This window comes from Myotis yumanensis, unplaced genomic scaffold, assembly GCF_028538775.1.
Source record: "Myotis yumanensis isolate MYYU_CA2020_CCGP unplaced genomic scaffold, mMyoYum1.0.hap1 SCAF_18, whole genome shotgun sequence".
In the NCBI taxonomy this organism is placed as follows: Eukaryota; Metazoa; Chordata; class Mammalia; order Chiroptera; family Vespertilionidae; genus Myotis; species Myotis yumanensis.
The window spans coordinates 36,312,885-36,329,161 of record NW_027223769.1 but is presented as its reverse complement, the minus strand read 5'-3'; the positions used below and the strand labels follow the sequence as shown (position 1 = coordinate 36,329,161).

Sequence of the window (16,277 nt, the reverse complement as noted above, 5' to 3'; positions counted from 1 at the left end):
AACCCGTGTGGTTGTGTGAACCAATGTCACCGAATACGTTCAATTAAGAAAAAAATAAGAGGTTGACGGTGCTGAGGTTGACGCCTCTGTCTGTGCCTCATCAGCGTACGATGAGCTCCTTCCCAGGACGTCCCGGGCCCAGGGGAGACCCCCTCCCTGCTCGGCAGCACCCAGGCCGCGCTTCCTAACCGAGGGCATCGCTGCTCTCAGGCTTGGGGCTCCCTTGAAACACAGAAGTGTCTGTCCCTTCACCAGCGCATGGGCTCCTGTGCTGTCCCCCGTTTAACAATTTCAGAAGTTTGGCGTCTTGTCGGCGCCCGTGACTTTCCGAAGGTGCCGGTTTCTCCTCTCGGTGGCCAAGTGTTCCTGGATTTGTGAGAAAATTTGTTTCATTTTTCAAAAGCTGCAAATTCCAGGTGGAGCCATCCATCCATCCATCGGCTTCTCCCGGAATCCCTGTCCTGGTGGAATTTCATTCTTGCAGACGCGGCACAGTTCAAAGTTCACAGACTGGAAACCTGAAGATGGTTTGAGATAAAACAAAACGAAACACACAGAAAACACCTTAGTCTGCAGTCCTGGGCTGTGAGCGTAGCACCATATAGTCTGGGCATGTACGTGGCTGCCTGGTGAATTAATACCTGTCAGACCTTGTTATGGTGAAATAGCCGTGGCAAGGTAATGACCGCCGTTCATTTTATTTTATTGCCTTTTTTATTTGATTTCATTTAGGCTTTGGCAAAGGTGAGGGGACTAACTCGTATTTCCTGTTTATGTTTGATCGCCGAAAAAGCCGCCTGGGGAGAGCGATGCGAGCTGAAATGATGCAAATTAAAGAGGGCGCTCGCTAAGACACCTGGACCGGCTCAGAAATGGCAATATCTCCTTTGAGCCGGGGCATCCGGAGCCTTGGCTCTTGCACCCGTGACTGCAAAGGAGGCCTGGGAGGGTGTGGAGCCGGCGCGGTGCTCGCAGGGAGAGGCTTTCGAGGGACCCGGTGGTTAAGGTGTAGCATCCGTAAGCATCTGCCTTGTGTGGCATCTTCTGGAAACAGACCTTGGAATCTTTGGCGGGGAGAGATTTTATGGAGAAAATCCCAATCCGTCTGTGGGAATTTTCCTGCCAAATGAAGCCGCAGCGGTTACCGCTTTTATCGTGGTCCATGGGACCTGACTTGGACCCTCCTCCTGGCTGAATTTGGGGAGACACCCTTGCAAGCAGGAGGCCCCGGGGAGAAAACCAGGCCTTTAGGCAGGGGAAGGGAGCAGAGGCATTCTGGGGGGCCCTTACCCATTGCAAGTCCCCAAATTTGGGTTCTATTTTAAATAAAGGCTGTTGGGCAGGGGTGTAGCCAGACAGAGGGGCCGGTCTACTTTGGCAAGCTCCTCAGCCACACGCCATTGCTTCTGTGTGTGCATGTGAGTGTGTGAGTGAGTGTGTGTGTGTGTGTGTGTGTGTGTGAGTGTGAGTGTGTGTGTGTGTGTCCCTTAGGTGCTGTGTGCCAGTGATGGGCCATCCTAGCCCAGGTGGGGCCTTTGCCCCTGCAGTACCCAGGCATCGCCTGATGGTGTCAGTAGAGTGCACCCGGGCTTGGAGGGAAGGCCTGAAGAGGCTGAGGCCGAGGAAGGAGGCTGGAGTCCGGCAGGGCTGCCAGGGGGCTGAGCTGGGCACCAGCTGCTCCAGGCCTGGGTGGGCCCGGCTCTCCTCTCAGCTGGAAAGGGATGGCAGGGTCCGTGTGGACGAGCACCCTGGGCCCAGGCTGTGGGGCCTCGGAGGGCACGGGAAGACGTCCACCTGATGTCAGGAGCGAATAATAAGACGAGCCGCCCCAGCTGGTTTGGCTCAGTGGATAGAGCGTTGGCCTGCGGACTGAAGGGTCCCAGGTTCGATTCCGGCCAAGGGCACATGCCTGGGTTGCAGGCTCGATCTTCAGTAGGGGACCTGCTGGAGGCAGCCAACCAATGATTCTCATCATTGTTGTTTCTCTCTCTCTCTCTCTCTCTCTCTCTCCCGTTCTCCCTTTCTCTCGGAAATCAATCAATAAATATATAAAAAAATACGAGCCAGGTGGGGCTGCAGCTCACAGCATTTCAGACTCCAAGGTCAGATGGTCTAATAATTGGGGTGGGGGGGTCTGCATCGCCCTCCTTTCTGAGTGTGCCGTTAACCTCCGCTGTCGCTGCAGTCGGGCCTCCCCCTCTTATTCTGGAGGCTGGTGGCCACGTTGTTCTAGGAATTGGAGCCAGACTTGGGCATCCACCGCGCCCAATGCCGTTGGCACCCATGGGAGCCTCTGATGCACAGGGCACGGCTCCCAGACGTGCCCGGATGGGTGTGGTTAGCCCCGCCAGCCACTGGGCACCCCTGCAATAGCCACCCCTCCCCCCGCAGCTATTACGCCCTGGCTGTGACCGCCATGTGGGTGGGTGCTGTTTGGAGAGCTTTGTTCTGGGCGGGGTGTTGGGCCTGCAGCTCCAGGGAATCTGGGATAAGGAGCTGGGGATGTGGCCGAGGCGAAGGGCGAGGCACGCAGACTGGCTGCTTCTCCGAGGCGCCCCCTGACTCCCGAGACCCTGACTCCCATCCCAGGCAGCCTGGCCTGCCCTCGCCCAGCCCTGTCTCTGCTTCCTGCTGCGGCACCCCCTCTCTCGGGCAGACCACAGACCAGGAGAGCCAGGCCTCCGGGGGGCCCTCCTGTGCCTCTGCTCAGCGCCGAGGCCTTGTGTGCGGCTCCCGTGGGCGTGGTGTCCTGGGGGAGCTGTGGGTGTCCTTGTGAGTGACAGGAGCGGGAGGAAGAAGCCAGGAGAAGGGGGAGGAGGAATGGAAGGCAGGAGGGAGGGAGTGTGGCTTGGCCCACATGGCCGAGGCAGAGAGAGCCGCTCGCGGGAAACGGCTTCTGCATGAGAACAACCACGTGCACTTGCCTTTTGGCAAGAGTGTGGGCCCCAGGAAGTGCTCCTCCTCGGGGCTGAGACCAGCCTGTGGCCTGGGGCCCTCCCAAGGGGGCAGGTGGAGCGAGGGGAGAGGGGACCTGTGCCCTGGGTGGCCCTCAAAGGGCAGGAAGCAAAGAACGAAGCTGAGGGCACCCACGTTTCTGACTCTTCGTGATTGCTGGGGGTGGGGGGCCTAGAAATGTGCAGCCTGGTTGCCAAATGACTTCTGAGCGGCTCCCACCATGTGTGCGTCTGCCCGGCGGGCCTCCCCTCCCACCCACGCCGCGTGGGGAGACGGGGGCCGGCCGGCCAGCAGCGGGCTGAAAGGCCCTTTGTGCCTGCGGCTGGAAAAGTCTCCATGCGGCTCAGAGAAGGGGATTTGTCCCTTTAATTGATAATGAATATCAGGAAGGTCACGTCCGCATGATGAGCTGGGCGGGGCGTGTGTGTGCCAACAGCGGGGACTCACACAGCAGATGACATCCAGCTCTGTGCTGGTGGCGGGAGGCGGGGAGCAGGCGGGGCACCCAGGCTGAGCAGTGAGAAGTGGCAGAAACCAAGAGGGCAGAGGGTGAAGCCGGGAGAGGGGGGAAGATGAGAATGGCGGGGGACAGACAGACCAGACCGAGGGGAAAGGGGCCGAGAGAGAGAGAGAGAGAGAGAGAGAGAGAGAGAGAGGAGGCCAGAGGAGAAGGTGCAGTGAGAAGCCCCCCTTCCCCATGAAGAGCAGCAGGGGGGTCCAGTGCAAGCCCCACCAACTGCCAGATTTGATTGGTTTGAGTGTCCGTCAGTCATGGGCATTTACTGTGGCCAAGTGAAGGGTAAGGAAGCTCCCATCACTGTTGTGTTCAATGGCTCCCCGCTGGCCGCAGGAGCAGCTTCTCACGTGGCTCACCAGGCCCGGGGGGTCCGGCCCTTCCTGAGGCCGAACCGAGCCCCTCCTGCGCTCCGTGTGTAGAACCTGCCAACAACTTGATGCTTCCTGGTGTCACTGACAAGGGAAGGGGAGAGTCAGCGGTTTGGGGACATGCTTCCCGCCGGGCCCCTGACTGGCTGCCCAGCATGGCATCAGCTTGTGGGTGCTGAGTAGCAGGGGAAACCCAGTTTCCATCCGCAGGGGAAGGCGGGAGGGAGGTGATCAGTGCAGGAAGAGAGGCGTGTGCGTGTGTGTGTGTGTGTGTGTGTGTGAGAGAGAGAGAGAGCACGTGTGCGCCCGTGTGAGAGAGCAATGGACCCCTGGGGGTGGGGATGGAGCAATATGGGGTTCTTGGACCTTAAGTCTTCCAGATAGAAGAGGGGAATTGTTTTTGTTTATTTGAATACAAAATGTTATGATTTTTCTTTGAAAATCCAAAATCTAAACGTTATGTGTGTGTACGTTCTTTCCCGTCAGTGCTCTTACACGATCGTCACCTGTTGGCCCGAGAGCGGGAGGAAGCCGCCGCCACTCTGGCCGTGACCCCTAGGTGGGTCCTTGATGGCACCGAGGGTCTCGCCTCCCCGCTCAGGACAGCGTGGGCCTGGCAGTCCCGGCAAGGCCCATCCAGGTGGCGGAGGGAGGGGCGAGGAGGTCCAAGCATCCGTGCGCGTGACCGTGTCAGTTCCTCCTTCCACGCAGAGTCACGCAGGAATGGAAGAGCGTTGATGGGCGGCTGCGTGTGCCGTTCCCTGTGTCTGTCCTAACAACTCATCCTCCATGTGCAGGCAGCATCTCCAGTGGGCAGCACAGTTCTCGACAGTGGCATAGAACGATGTAGAAAGAAGGCAGCCTGCTTGTCATACTGTATACTACCATTCTGAGGTTATACAAATGCATAAGCGTATCTTACATAAAATATCAGATACTCTGTTATAAACACATGCTAATTGTTACATTTAATGATGATGATGAGGATAATATAATAATCATAACAGCTCTCATTAATTGACCTCTGACAATGATCAAGGCTTTGCCTGTTTCATTGGATTTAATCTTCACAGCAGCCTTCTATGTGGCTCGTTCATATTCCCATTTTACATGTGGGAAAACTGAGGCTCCTCGAAAGGGAGTGGCCAGGGCTGGGGCTGCCGTGTAAGACCAGCCGTTGACTCTAAAGCCCACAATCTAACCACCGCGTTTGTCAAGGGTCAAAGGGGAGGGGAGGGCAGGTGGGAAGAGATCAACCAATGAGCTTGTCTGCATCTATGCATCACCCATGGACACAGACAATAGGGTGGTGAAGGCCTGGGGTGGGGGGCGCGGGGCGGGCTGGGAGGGGTTCATGGGGGAGAAAGGGAGCATATGCAATATTTTCAACAATAAAGATTTTAAAAATAAGGGGCTCTGAGGTAAACAGTCCCCAGGGGCTGTGCTGGATTCCCAGGCTGGATACTCCAGAGGTGTGGAGCCCCGGGAAGGGGTGGCGTGTACGATAGGGAAGCCGGAGTCCGTGTGATTAGTCAATTCTGCAATTAGTCAGTTCCTGCTTTTTGATTTAATTCTTCCCCGACTGCGTGTGCGTCGTGTGAGTCAGGGAAGATTGCTGTGCGGGGACGGAGCCTCACGGGCGGTAATTAAACTGTCTCCCCCGACGGCTCCGTCCCGGGAACAGACCTGTTTGATTCCGCAAAGGAAATCACTGGGATTTTAACAGGAGGCAGGAAACTTTTGATTAGCGAGCGATAGATAAACAGATCGATGCCTCTTCTGGCGACATTTTCAGCTTCATTATTGTCCCTGGAAAAGAGAGGGGGGCGGGAGGCCGACGTGGAGGAAGAGGAGAGGAGGCCCTGGTGCCTTCTTTGGGGTTGGTGTGCATCAGGGGGGTGCTGGGACAGGGGCAGAGCTGGGGGCCCTAGAAGGCGAGGCTGGACCTGGGTCCCCGGGAGCCTGGTCCCTGACGGGGGTGGTGGCAGAGGAGATTCTAAAGCCCCCGCTTCCGACCGGGTTCAGGAGCGACCCCTGGGTGACCTGCTGTGCCAGCCGGGCCTGGGATTCTCCCGGCGGCCCCAGAACCTCCTGCTGTCTCTCTCTCCGTTCCCACCCGCTGCCGCCCCCCGCCTTATTGCCACTGTCAAGGTCAGCGGAGTTAAGACCAGAGATTACACTGTTTCAGCCGAGCCTTTTTGAAATATGACTCAGTGTAATCGCTTTCCACACCAGAGGAGAGAGGCCCAGATCGCACTTCAGTCGCGAGCTCTCGGCGGCTTATGGGGATTTCGGCGGGGCTCTGGCGAGATAAGACGGGGTCCCCTCTCAGGGTGCCCTCGGACAAACTTTGGTTCAGCGAGGCCACAGCTTAGCAAGGGCCGACCTCCAGATGCCAGGGGACCTGGGCCCGGCCCACAGAGCAGAGGCCGGGCCACCCAGTGCTATTGGTCCTGGTGCCGGCGCAGGAGGAGGAGGGGGGCTCCCTGGCAGCCGCCTCCACTGCCCCCCACCCCCCTCCTCCCCACCAGGGTTTCAGATGAGCCACAGGTGGGCTCACACCCCAGCTCAGCTTTTGAGCTTCAGTGTCTCCACCTGTAAAGTGGAGGCAACGTGCCGCCTCTTCAAGGTCACCCTGGGCTGGAGTCCTGCTGACCCTGGTCATGGCCACCTGTTGTCTTCTTGTCTCTCTCATCCGTCTCCCCTAAGACCACCTGTTTCACTTGAGCCTGATGACCTCTCTCTGGACCCTTCCTTGGAGGCGCTCAGGGTGGGACAGTCAATCAAGGTGCTCGGCCAATGGGTGCGGCAGTGACTCAAGTTCAGCCAGTGAGGTTCTCCCATTGTTAGCCCCGCCCCTCTCTCCGGGCCAGTGGGTGAACACGTGACCCCAGCTCAGGCTTCAGGACTCGGTCTCTCGAGCTGAAGAGTGGCTGGAGGTAGGTGGGTGGCTGGCACTGAGCAGATGTTGGGCAGCTTTTCGCTCCCCAGGTACCTCCTCGCCCTTCTAAGAGAGGACCGTGGGTCTGAGAGCTACTCCACACACCTTTGCAGACAGCGCCCCAATGCTTGTGCCGGCCGGCGTTGCTTTCTGTTGCTTGTCACCAGAGAACCCTGGCAGGCCCCACCTGTCCCCCTCAGGCATGAGGGAGGGAAGTGGAACCAAGGGTGAACACCTCTGGTTACCCACAGGAGGGGAGGGAGGGTCGTCCCTCTGCCCTCATCTCCGCCGCGCGCCCCCCCCCCCCCCCTCAGGCTCCATCTCCCTCATCCTGCACAGTTTCTGCTCCCGCTGAGGTTGGCACCAAGGGCGTCGGGACACGCTGTGTGAGCAACATCAGCCTGGCTTCCCTGACCCCGGATGCTCTTCTAAGAGGGGTCCTTGGCTTTGCCCTCTTAGGGAACCCCCTCATGCTCCGAGGCCCAATCCATGACCCACACTCTGGTGCTCAAATCCCCCTCAGCTCTCTCTGCCTTTGCAGGCATACCCACCCCCTTCTCTCCCAGTCGCTATTTCTCAAGACGCCCTGAATTTTGCCATGGGGTCCTCCTTACAGGGTAGAAAGAGTAGGGGGAGGGCAGCTACCATGGTCAAGGGGACTCGCTGTGATTCTCCTCTTCCCAAACCCTCAACCCTCAAGGGCAAGTGAGTGTGTGTGTGTGTGGGGGGGGGGGGGGGGCAGTCCCTACCTCCTGGCCTCCACAGGGATCCTCCTCGGCCTCAAACTGGGAAGTTTCCAAATCCTCACGGTGCCCGGACCTACCCTGGGGGCTGCTGTGGTCCCGACTCTGGCCCAGAGGGAGGCTTTGGGGTGCCGGGGGCTCTCTCTTCACACTGCCTATTGACCCCTGATTCGTTAGCAGCTTGCAATCCAGTGTTCCCGATCGGCCAGCTCTGGCTGCCAGGAGATCAGTCAGGCCCGCCTGATGTATCTGAGGCCCTGCTTCCCCGGATCAATACAGGTTCCTTTCCAGCAGGGGCTCCCCATGCGAGTGCATTGGCTTCTGGGCCATGGAGAGTCCAGCCCCCGACTGCCGTGCTGATTTCAGTCCCCAGGGTCTTTTCTGGCCCGGCCCAGCCACTAAGGTCCCCCCCCTTCTTTGGAGAGCGCCCTGCCGTTTCTGGAATGCAGCTCTGGCGGATGCGAGGGCTCCAGGAGGGAGGAGAACGCCATGGCTCCCATGTACGTGGGACGGGCTGGCTGCTGAACCCACTACCCTACTCAGAGTTTCTAACTCGCTTCTCCTTCCTCAATTTTTAACACTTTTTTTTTTTTTTTGCAAGTCACCAAACCCAAGTCAAACTAGTAAGAAAGGCAGTGTTTGGACTTTGGTCACTACAGTGTCTCTGAAGCTGGGCTTCAGGCTGGATTTGCTTAGGAGCTAAACCGGGGTCATTGGAACTCTGTCTCTCTCTCCGCTCTCCTTTCGTTGGCTCCATGGCCTCCCGAGCCCTCAGGCACCAGTTCAGCGTTTAGCTTTTGCCCACCACCGAGGGCTCTGAAGTCAGCCCTGTCCTGGGGGCAGACCCTGACTCTGCCATTGCCATGGGCAAGTGTTGTGACTTCTCTGGGCCTCGGCCTTCTCATGTGAAACAGGGGAGAGATGGTCATGATAATAAATCGGGTCATGTGCCTGGTGCCCCCCATTTACATGTTGACACCTTAACCCCCAGTGTGACTGTGTTTGGATTTAGGGCCTGTGAGGAGGCGATAGAGGTTCGATGAGGTCATAAGGGTGGGGGCTGGATTCCATATGGCTGGTGCCTTATAAGACAAAGGAGAGACCATAGAGCTCGCTCTCTCCTGGAGAGCACAGAGCAAAGGCCCTGGAGAATCATCCAGAAGGTGGTTGTCGGCAAAACCAGGAAGACAGGCCTCCCCAGGAACTACATGGGCTGGGACCTCAATCTTGGACTTCACAGCCTCCAGAACCGAGAAATAAATGTCTGTTGTTTAAATCACCCAGCCTGTGTATTTTTTTAAAAAAAAAAATATATATATATATTTCTTTCTTGATTTCAGAGAGGAAGGGAGAGGGAGAGAGAGATAGAAACATCAATGATGAGAGAGAATCATGGATCGGCTGCCTCCTGCACACCCCCTACTGGGGATGGAGCCCACAACCCGGGCATGTGCCCTTGGCCAGAATAGAACCTGGGACCCTTCAGTCTGCAGGCCGATGCTCTATCCACTGAGCCAGACGGGCTAGGGCCAACCTATGTATTTTACTTCAGCAATCAGAGCAGACAAAGACACTGGCTTAGTTTTAAATACCCTTATCTATTGCCTTAGTGAAACTTCAGGACAATCACATAACAAAAAGATGATCACATAACAAAAGGCACTGTTATTTGCATTTTTACAGAGAAGTTCCAAGCATTTGAGGCCCAGAGAGATGAAGTCGCTTGCTCACGGTCACACAGCAAGTAAGTAACAGAGCCGGGGTTTGAAACCAGACAGCCTGGCTCCAGAAGCGAAGCTCTCACCACTACGCCATCCCTACTTGCCTGGCGTGGCGCAGGATAAACGAGACATGATATGCCAATGGCTTATGAGAGTGCTTGGCCTATGGGAAGTGCTCAACGGGTGCCTGCAACCCCTCCCTCTGCCTGCTGACCTGTGCCCTGGGTTGGCCATCCCGCCCCCCTCGCCCCTGCCTCAGCTGGGGGAATCGCGTGGCAGGGTTTCCATGGCAGGCTGGGCAGAGCGGGCGGCACGCTGCCCTGTGGCTGCCTCCCAGGCCCAACAGCACACATCAAGCCCTGCCCTGGGAGGCCCCTGTTTGCCCATCTCACCCATCACCCGGCAACGCAGTGCTGCGGGAGGCTGAGTAAGCAAAGGGGGTGGGGGTGGGGGGTGAAAGTGGCTTGAAACAAAGGGCCCCTCGGGCGAGGTGTTGGTCTGTAGAGCCTCGTGCCCTTTAGGTCCCTGGCAGGGCAGGGGCGTTGGCGGCGGGGCCTTGGCATGAGGCTGGGCGTGGAGGTCTTGGGAGGTGGTTTTGGGGGTCAGAGACTGATGACTGTCCCACTGCTTGCGGCAGCTTCAGCACCATGATGCTTCCATGTTTATGGCGAGTCTGTTGGTGGGACTGAGGCCGCAGGGGCCCACGTGGGGTTCATGGTGAGAGCGGAAGCATGCTGGGAACAGGCAGAGTGGTGGTGGGCAGGCAGGGCCGAGCGCTCAGGGTAGGTGGGCCGGGCGCGCCCTGCAGGGGGTCCCGGTTCCAGGTCAGCCCACGAAGCTGAGAGTTAGCACTCAGATCACAGCAGCCGACAAGGGGCAGCCCCCTTCGGAGACCACCTTCCACGGCGCCCGCCCTCCTTTCTCAAGGTGACCCTGGCCTTGAATGGACACTCTGTCTCCCTCTACCCATGACGGAGGGTGGTTATTAACAAGAGTGGGACTCGCCGCTGATTACCTTCCCCACCCCATTAATTTTCATTTTCCCCGCGTCCTCCGAGGCCGGCTGTGGGCGGAGGCGGCGGGGCCTGGAGCGAGCGTGCCTGTCACACCGAAGGGCCCCGCGGTGACTGGCTCCTGATTTCTGAGTTACAGCACCTCTCCCCTCCGCCGGGGCTCCTCTGCTGGGTCCTCTGCCCGCACATCCACTCTCCTGTATCATCAGCTCCTCCTCGAGGCCCCTGTATGGCCTGGAGTCCTTGGCTTCAGACCCTCTGCTGGGAGCAGGGAGAAACCACAGGGAGAGGCCAGCATGGCCCCCGTCGGACCAGTACCTGGCTTCTCCTTCGGGGCAACCTGTGTGTGTGTGTGTGTGTGTGTGTGTGTGTGTCCCACGGGGCGCCTCCTGCACAACCTTTCAGCAGGCGAAGGTTCGCCCCGGAAGGCGTTCTCAGCACTCCCGCCACAAACCACCCGGGAGCTATTCCGAACTTCAGGCGCCTGGGGCCTGTCTCCAGAGACTCGGTTCTGTGATTCTGGAGTGCGGCCTGGGTCATCCTCCTAGGCAGCCGGGGTTGAGAACTGCGGACCCGTGGCTGCCTCCCCTTCATGTGGGTGAACGCAGGACTTATGGACACCCCCCCCCCCCCCCCCCCCCCCAGAAATCTGTATTTCAGTACGGCAGCTGGTCCACACAGAGGAGTGGATCTCTAACGGTGAAATGCAGGGGGCGTGGAGGTGGTGTTTTGGGCACGGGTGCCTCTGGAACGCACAAGGCAACCCCTCGTTGCCGGGATCCGCACTGGTGCCTGTCCGCAGACGGGGTGCTCCACAGACGGGGTGCTCCACAGTCGGGGTGCTCCACTAGAGGTGAGGCTTTTGTTTTTTCTCATTTTTTCTCCTTTGCTTCATTAGGAGGAGCTCCCAGGCACAGGGATGGACAGTGTCCTCGGGTGCAGGAAGAGTGACCTCCTTGAAAAGGTAGGAGAAGGGTAACACAGTTGCCCGGCGATCAGAAGCAACCCAGCCAGAGTTGGGTGCTCAGTATGAGGACCAGGGGCGGTGGACCTGAATCCGGGGGGCGGGGCGGAGGAGGAATAAGGACTGGCCCAGCCTGAATGGAGCCCATGGGGAGACCTTCCAGTGGTGGAAAAGCCTGGTGCTCAGCGCACGGGCCTACTGGGCGCATTCTGGGTTGCACGGAGCCGTGGCAGCTCGAACAAGTCCCAGTGGGCGTAGGCTGGGGGGCCTTTCCCGCTCTGCTTTCTCCTGAAGAGCAGTTTCGGAGAGGCCTCAGTCATGCTCTGAGCACCTCATCTTTGAGGCCTTCTGTGGTGGCCGCGGACTGACTGTGGCCCTTGGGGCTACTTGCCGTCTGTCTGTGACTGGTGGCCAGGACTGCACACACCTCCTGGGCCTGCGAGGGGGGCAGTGAGCCACGCGCGTGGGAGCCTGAGACCCGTGCCTGCCTGGCCTGCAGGGGCGATGCCTGGGCAGATGGGGCGCCGGAGAGCATACTGGTTCCTTTCTCCTAGAGAATCTCCAGAAGCAAGAGCGGCCCCTACTCTTTGGACCTGGAGTCCGGATCCCCTACCCGTTGGGGGCTCTTCTCAAATGGATAGAAGGGGGAGGGAGCAGTAGCGAGTGAGACATGGAAGGGCCCATGGACTACCCTGTGTAGGGCTTCAGAAGCTTGGGGGCCAGACCCCCCTTAAATGAAGCGGGCACCTTGGTGGTGCCGGGGGTAGAGGAGGCCTCCTGGGTCTTTAGTTGGGCCCCCAAAGAGCATAGGGTTGGAGCCAGCGGAAGAGAGATGGAAGGAGGAGGGAGCAGGGCCGCAGAGGCCTGGCCTGGCAGTGGGGTTCACCATGGCCCAGCGTCTCTCTGCTCAGGGGGTTTGTGGGGACATAGGGGGTCATAGTTTTGCAGGTGGAGAAACAGATACGCAAGTGAGTGGAACCAGGACTTGGGGAAGATGAGAGTCTAGGCACTGAACTTTTTTTGGGGGAGGCCTTATTTGTTTATTTACTTATTGACCAACAGTTTTCTGAGCACCTACTGCGTGCCAGGCACTCCTTGAGACGCACTGGGTAGAGCAGTGAGCAGGGGAGTGGAGCCCCTGCCCCTGGGAACCGACATTCCGGTAGGGAGGGGATGGTAGCGTGTACACAGATGAGATCAGGCTGCAGAGATCGGAGGCCACGGCGACACGATGGGGAATGGCTACGGTGAGAGGGAGAGAGGGGCTGGGAAGTGACATCAGGTGGGAAGCCAGGGAAGACTTCCCTGAGGAAGTGACACTTGCGCTGGGGCCAGCATAAGATGCCCACAGATACCAATACAGATCAATACATAGATATGCACATATATGATCTATAAGAATAGATTCCACACCACATCACATCCCACATGTGAGGCTACCGCAGGCAGTGCAGGTGGATATCGCAGTCTTAGCAAAGGCCCTGGGGTGGGAATAAGGAGTCTGTCTATCTGCCACCTCTGGGCACAGCGGATGGGGTGGGAGAGTGGCCTGCCGGGGTTGGAGAGGCAGGCGGGGCCCCTTTCCACAGAGCCTGGTCTTCCCGGGGCCGTGGGAAGACACAGGAGGTTGTCCATGCAGACGTGTCAGGACCTGCCGCTCTGGCTGTCCCTGGAGAAAGGATTGGGGTGGGAGCAGGGATGGGTCAGGTCTGGGCTCGCGATGCCCTGGCCTTAGTGGTGGCCGAGGACGCAGAGGGAAGTGAGAAATGCGGCAGAGCTGCCTGAGCCCCAGGACCCTTCCCGGGGGGCCCTGAGGGTCCCCGCAGGCCTGTGCAGGCCCTGCAGCTCCGGAAGCGCCTTTGTTTTCGATCCGGGTTGGCGTTTGTGATTCAATTGATCTGCGTGTAATTGATGGTGCTTCTGCCCAATCTGCAAGCCAGACAGGACCCATGCGGCACATCGTTTGGCGCAGCACAACCGCTCGCCGGAATCCTCCTCCCTATCCGTCACCACAGGAAGATGATGGGGGTGGGGGGCAGTAATGACAACAGAAATCTCGGCCCCTATCATGTTTCCGATCCTGAAGAGTGGCAGGCGGGGTTCCCAGAAACCAGCCCTGGCTTCGAGACCTACCGGCATCACACATAGAACCCTTGGCCCCTCACCGTCTCCATTAGCCGTGTCGGAAATGAGAAGAGCTGTCGCCTTCACTGCGTCAGGTTCCGTCCATGCTAATGGGGGTGCGGCCTGCACGCAGAGTTGCGGGGTGTGTCCATAACCGCTGGTGAGGCTCTCAGAGGAGCAGCGTGTTTGGTTCTGAGCGGCGCACGCTCCCATGGAACGCGCCCTCCCCTCCTACTGTACGGATGTGATTTAAGCACCCCGGGTGTTCCCCTCCGCTATTTAGTTAAGGCATTTAGACCAGCATAGACTCCATCCAGATGACGCAGCATGGCCGTGGACGGAGAGGGGCTCCGGGAAGCCGGGGGGATATTGATTACCATGGCAGAAGACTGTGGTGTCAGGTCACCTTCCCGCCATTGATTGCTGATCGGCTCCATCCCGTCCCTCCCTTCCCCAGCCCTCCCGCCCCTCCCCTCTGCCAATCACAGACACATCCATTGCATTCGTGGCGGGGACAAATGTGATCATTGCGCCCCCGCCAGTGCTGTTGCGATTCCAAGTCATGTGTCACACACAGCGAAGCCCAGGTGAGGCTGGGGAGAGGGGACACTGAGGGAGCAGGCGCCTGCAGAGACGCCACACATCCCCATCCCTCCGTGGGCGGAGCTGGAGGCCTGGTTGCTGCTCTCGGATTCGGCTGCAGGCAGTGCTGTCTGGGTGCCGGGCTGGGCGGAAGGATGCAGGATGACTCTTGGAACCGCTAGGAAAAGTCTCCCGTCTTTGTCAGTCACGGGCGGCCCTCCACCCTCCCGGGGGTGCGGGAGATGGCAGAAAAGGAAACAGCCTTGCAGATGAGCTACCTGCCTGCATAGCCAGGACTGAGAGCAGCAGGGACCAGGCCAGCAGTTTACTGCTGTGGTTGGTGTTCATTCTGTTGTCTCTGTAGCCTGTTTGAAAGAACACACACACCATCGATTAAGTCAACACTTGGGCTGCAGAGATTTTAATCTTGCCAAAACAGATAGCTAAGCGAATCCTTAACTAACTTTTGCAAAGGAGGATCTAAATCCTCACCCGTCGAAGTTTCCTTATCGTAGTGAAGAGAGCACCGACATCAGGCTGCAAGGACTCACCACTTCGTTTTATCCGTGTTTTGGTGCGAGGTGCCGGGGACACAGAGACGAACAAAACATACAGAGCCCCTGCCTTTCTGAAGTTTATATTCCAGAAAGGGCAATGTGTTGGTGTTGTGTTTTTTTTTTTTAAAGCTAAACAAACAGAAATGGTTTTAATTTGTTGAATAATGAAATGGTCTTTAACAGCTGAGTAAGGGCAATACTTTACATTTTTTTACTGTGATAAGAACATGAGACTAAACAGAGCAGTTTCATGCTGTTGTTGACTACAGGTTCAATGTTGTGAGAAGGTCTCTGGAGATTTTCCATCTTCCTTAACTTGATGCAATAATTCCCCCCCTCACCCTTCCCCTCCCAGCCTGGTAACGCCCACCCCAGCCTTTGGTGCTGTGAACGTGAGTGCTGCAGATACCTCACAGCAGTGGGGTCATGCCTTTCTGTGCCTGGTTATTTCCCTGAGCAGAATGTCCGCAGTCTCCATCCCTGCTGCTGCATCTTGCAGAATCCCCTCCTTCTTTAGGGCTGTATAGTATTCCACTGTGTGTGTGTGCGTCCCATTTTCTTCATCCGCCACCTGTTAGGGGAAGCTGGGCTGTTTCCATATCTCAGCCATTGTGAACAGGGCTGCAGTGAACGGGGGCATACAAATGGCCAAACAGGGAAATGACAAGATACTATCATGATTGTCAGGGAAGTACATTTCCAAACCACAGGGAGGTATCACCTACCCCGTGTCAGGATTGCTTTATAAACACGCACACACACACACACACACACACACACCACACCACACACCACACAGAAAACACATACACACACACCGCACACCACACACAAAACACACACAAAACACACACATGCACAACACACATACACACAACACACACACAAACACACAACACACATACATAACACAGGTACTGGTGAGAATGTGGAGAAACTGGAACACTTGAGCCCTGCTGGTGGGAATGCAAAAACGGTGCAGCCATTATGGAAAAACAGTGTGGTGGTTCCTCACAACCTTAAAAATAACCCCCGCGGCCTGGTCCACGTCTGGAAGTATATCCAAGAGCATCGGAATCAGAATCTGGAGGGATTGGCCCGCCGACGGCCTGCAGTGGGTTTCAAGCTTTAGCACGATTCAGAATTAGCTGGAGGGGTTGCTAAGGTAGCCATGGCGGGACTCCACTCCTTCCCAGAGGGTCTGGTCCAGTAGGTCTAGGGTGGCATTTCTAACACATCCCCAGCTGCTGGATTGCTGCTGTTCCAGGGAACCCCACTTTGAGAACCACTACACTGGTTTAGGGTGTGGCTGCCCAGCCTAGTTGCACAGTGAAATCACCGTTTGACAGCTTTTGAAAAATACGCCTGCCTGGGCGCCCACTGCTAACGGTTCTGGTTACACCGGTCTGGCTGCCCCTTTGGACTTGTGCTTTTTGGAGTGGGAGGGAGCCCGAAGCCTCCAGCTCACCCTCCATGCGCCCATCACCAGCTGCCGCGGCGGCGGGAGGCAGGGGTTGGCTCCTTCTTGCTGCGCATCTCCGCATCTCAGTGAGGCCAGCTGAGGGGCCAGTGGTGGAGCAAAGACCCTGCCCCTCATATGCCCCCACAGCCCGCATTCCCCGAAGCAGGACACAGCCTTCAGCTCCCCGAACAGGCAGATTTTCCGGGGATGGCGCTGGGTGGCGTCCAGGGGTTTTCTGGACCACTTCCGTTCTTGGAAGCGAGCGCCTCCCCGACATGTGTAGGAAACATGCGTGCTCTGCCTGCGGCCCGGACGCCCGGCCAGCCCCGA

The 16,277-nt window shown here is 57.8% G+C and overlaps 1 long non-coding RNA gene across 1 annotated transcript in view; it reads left to right on the top strand.

Annotated features, from left to right (window-relative positions):
- LOC138996673 (uncharacterized) overlaps positions 1 to 16,277 on the top strand; it is a 101,618-nt gene that overhangs the window by 32,947 nt on the left and 52,394 nt on the right. The window contains exons 6-7 of the long non-coding RNA XR_011468839.1: positions 9,208 to 9,268; positions 11,157 to 11,222. This is a non-coding gene — a long non-coding RNA (uncharacterized lncRNA). The remainder of the gene's footprint in view (positions 1 to 9,207; positions 9,269 to 11,156; positions 11,223 to 16,277) is intronic.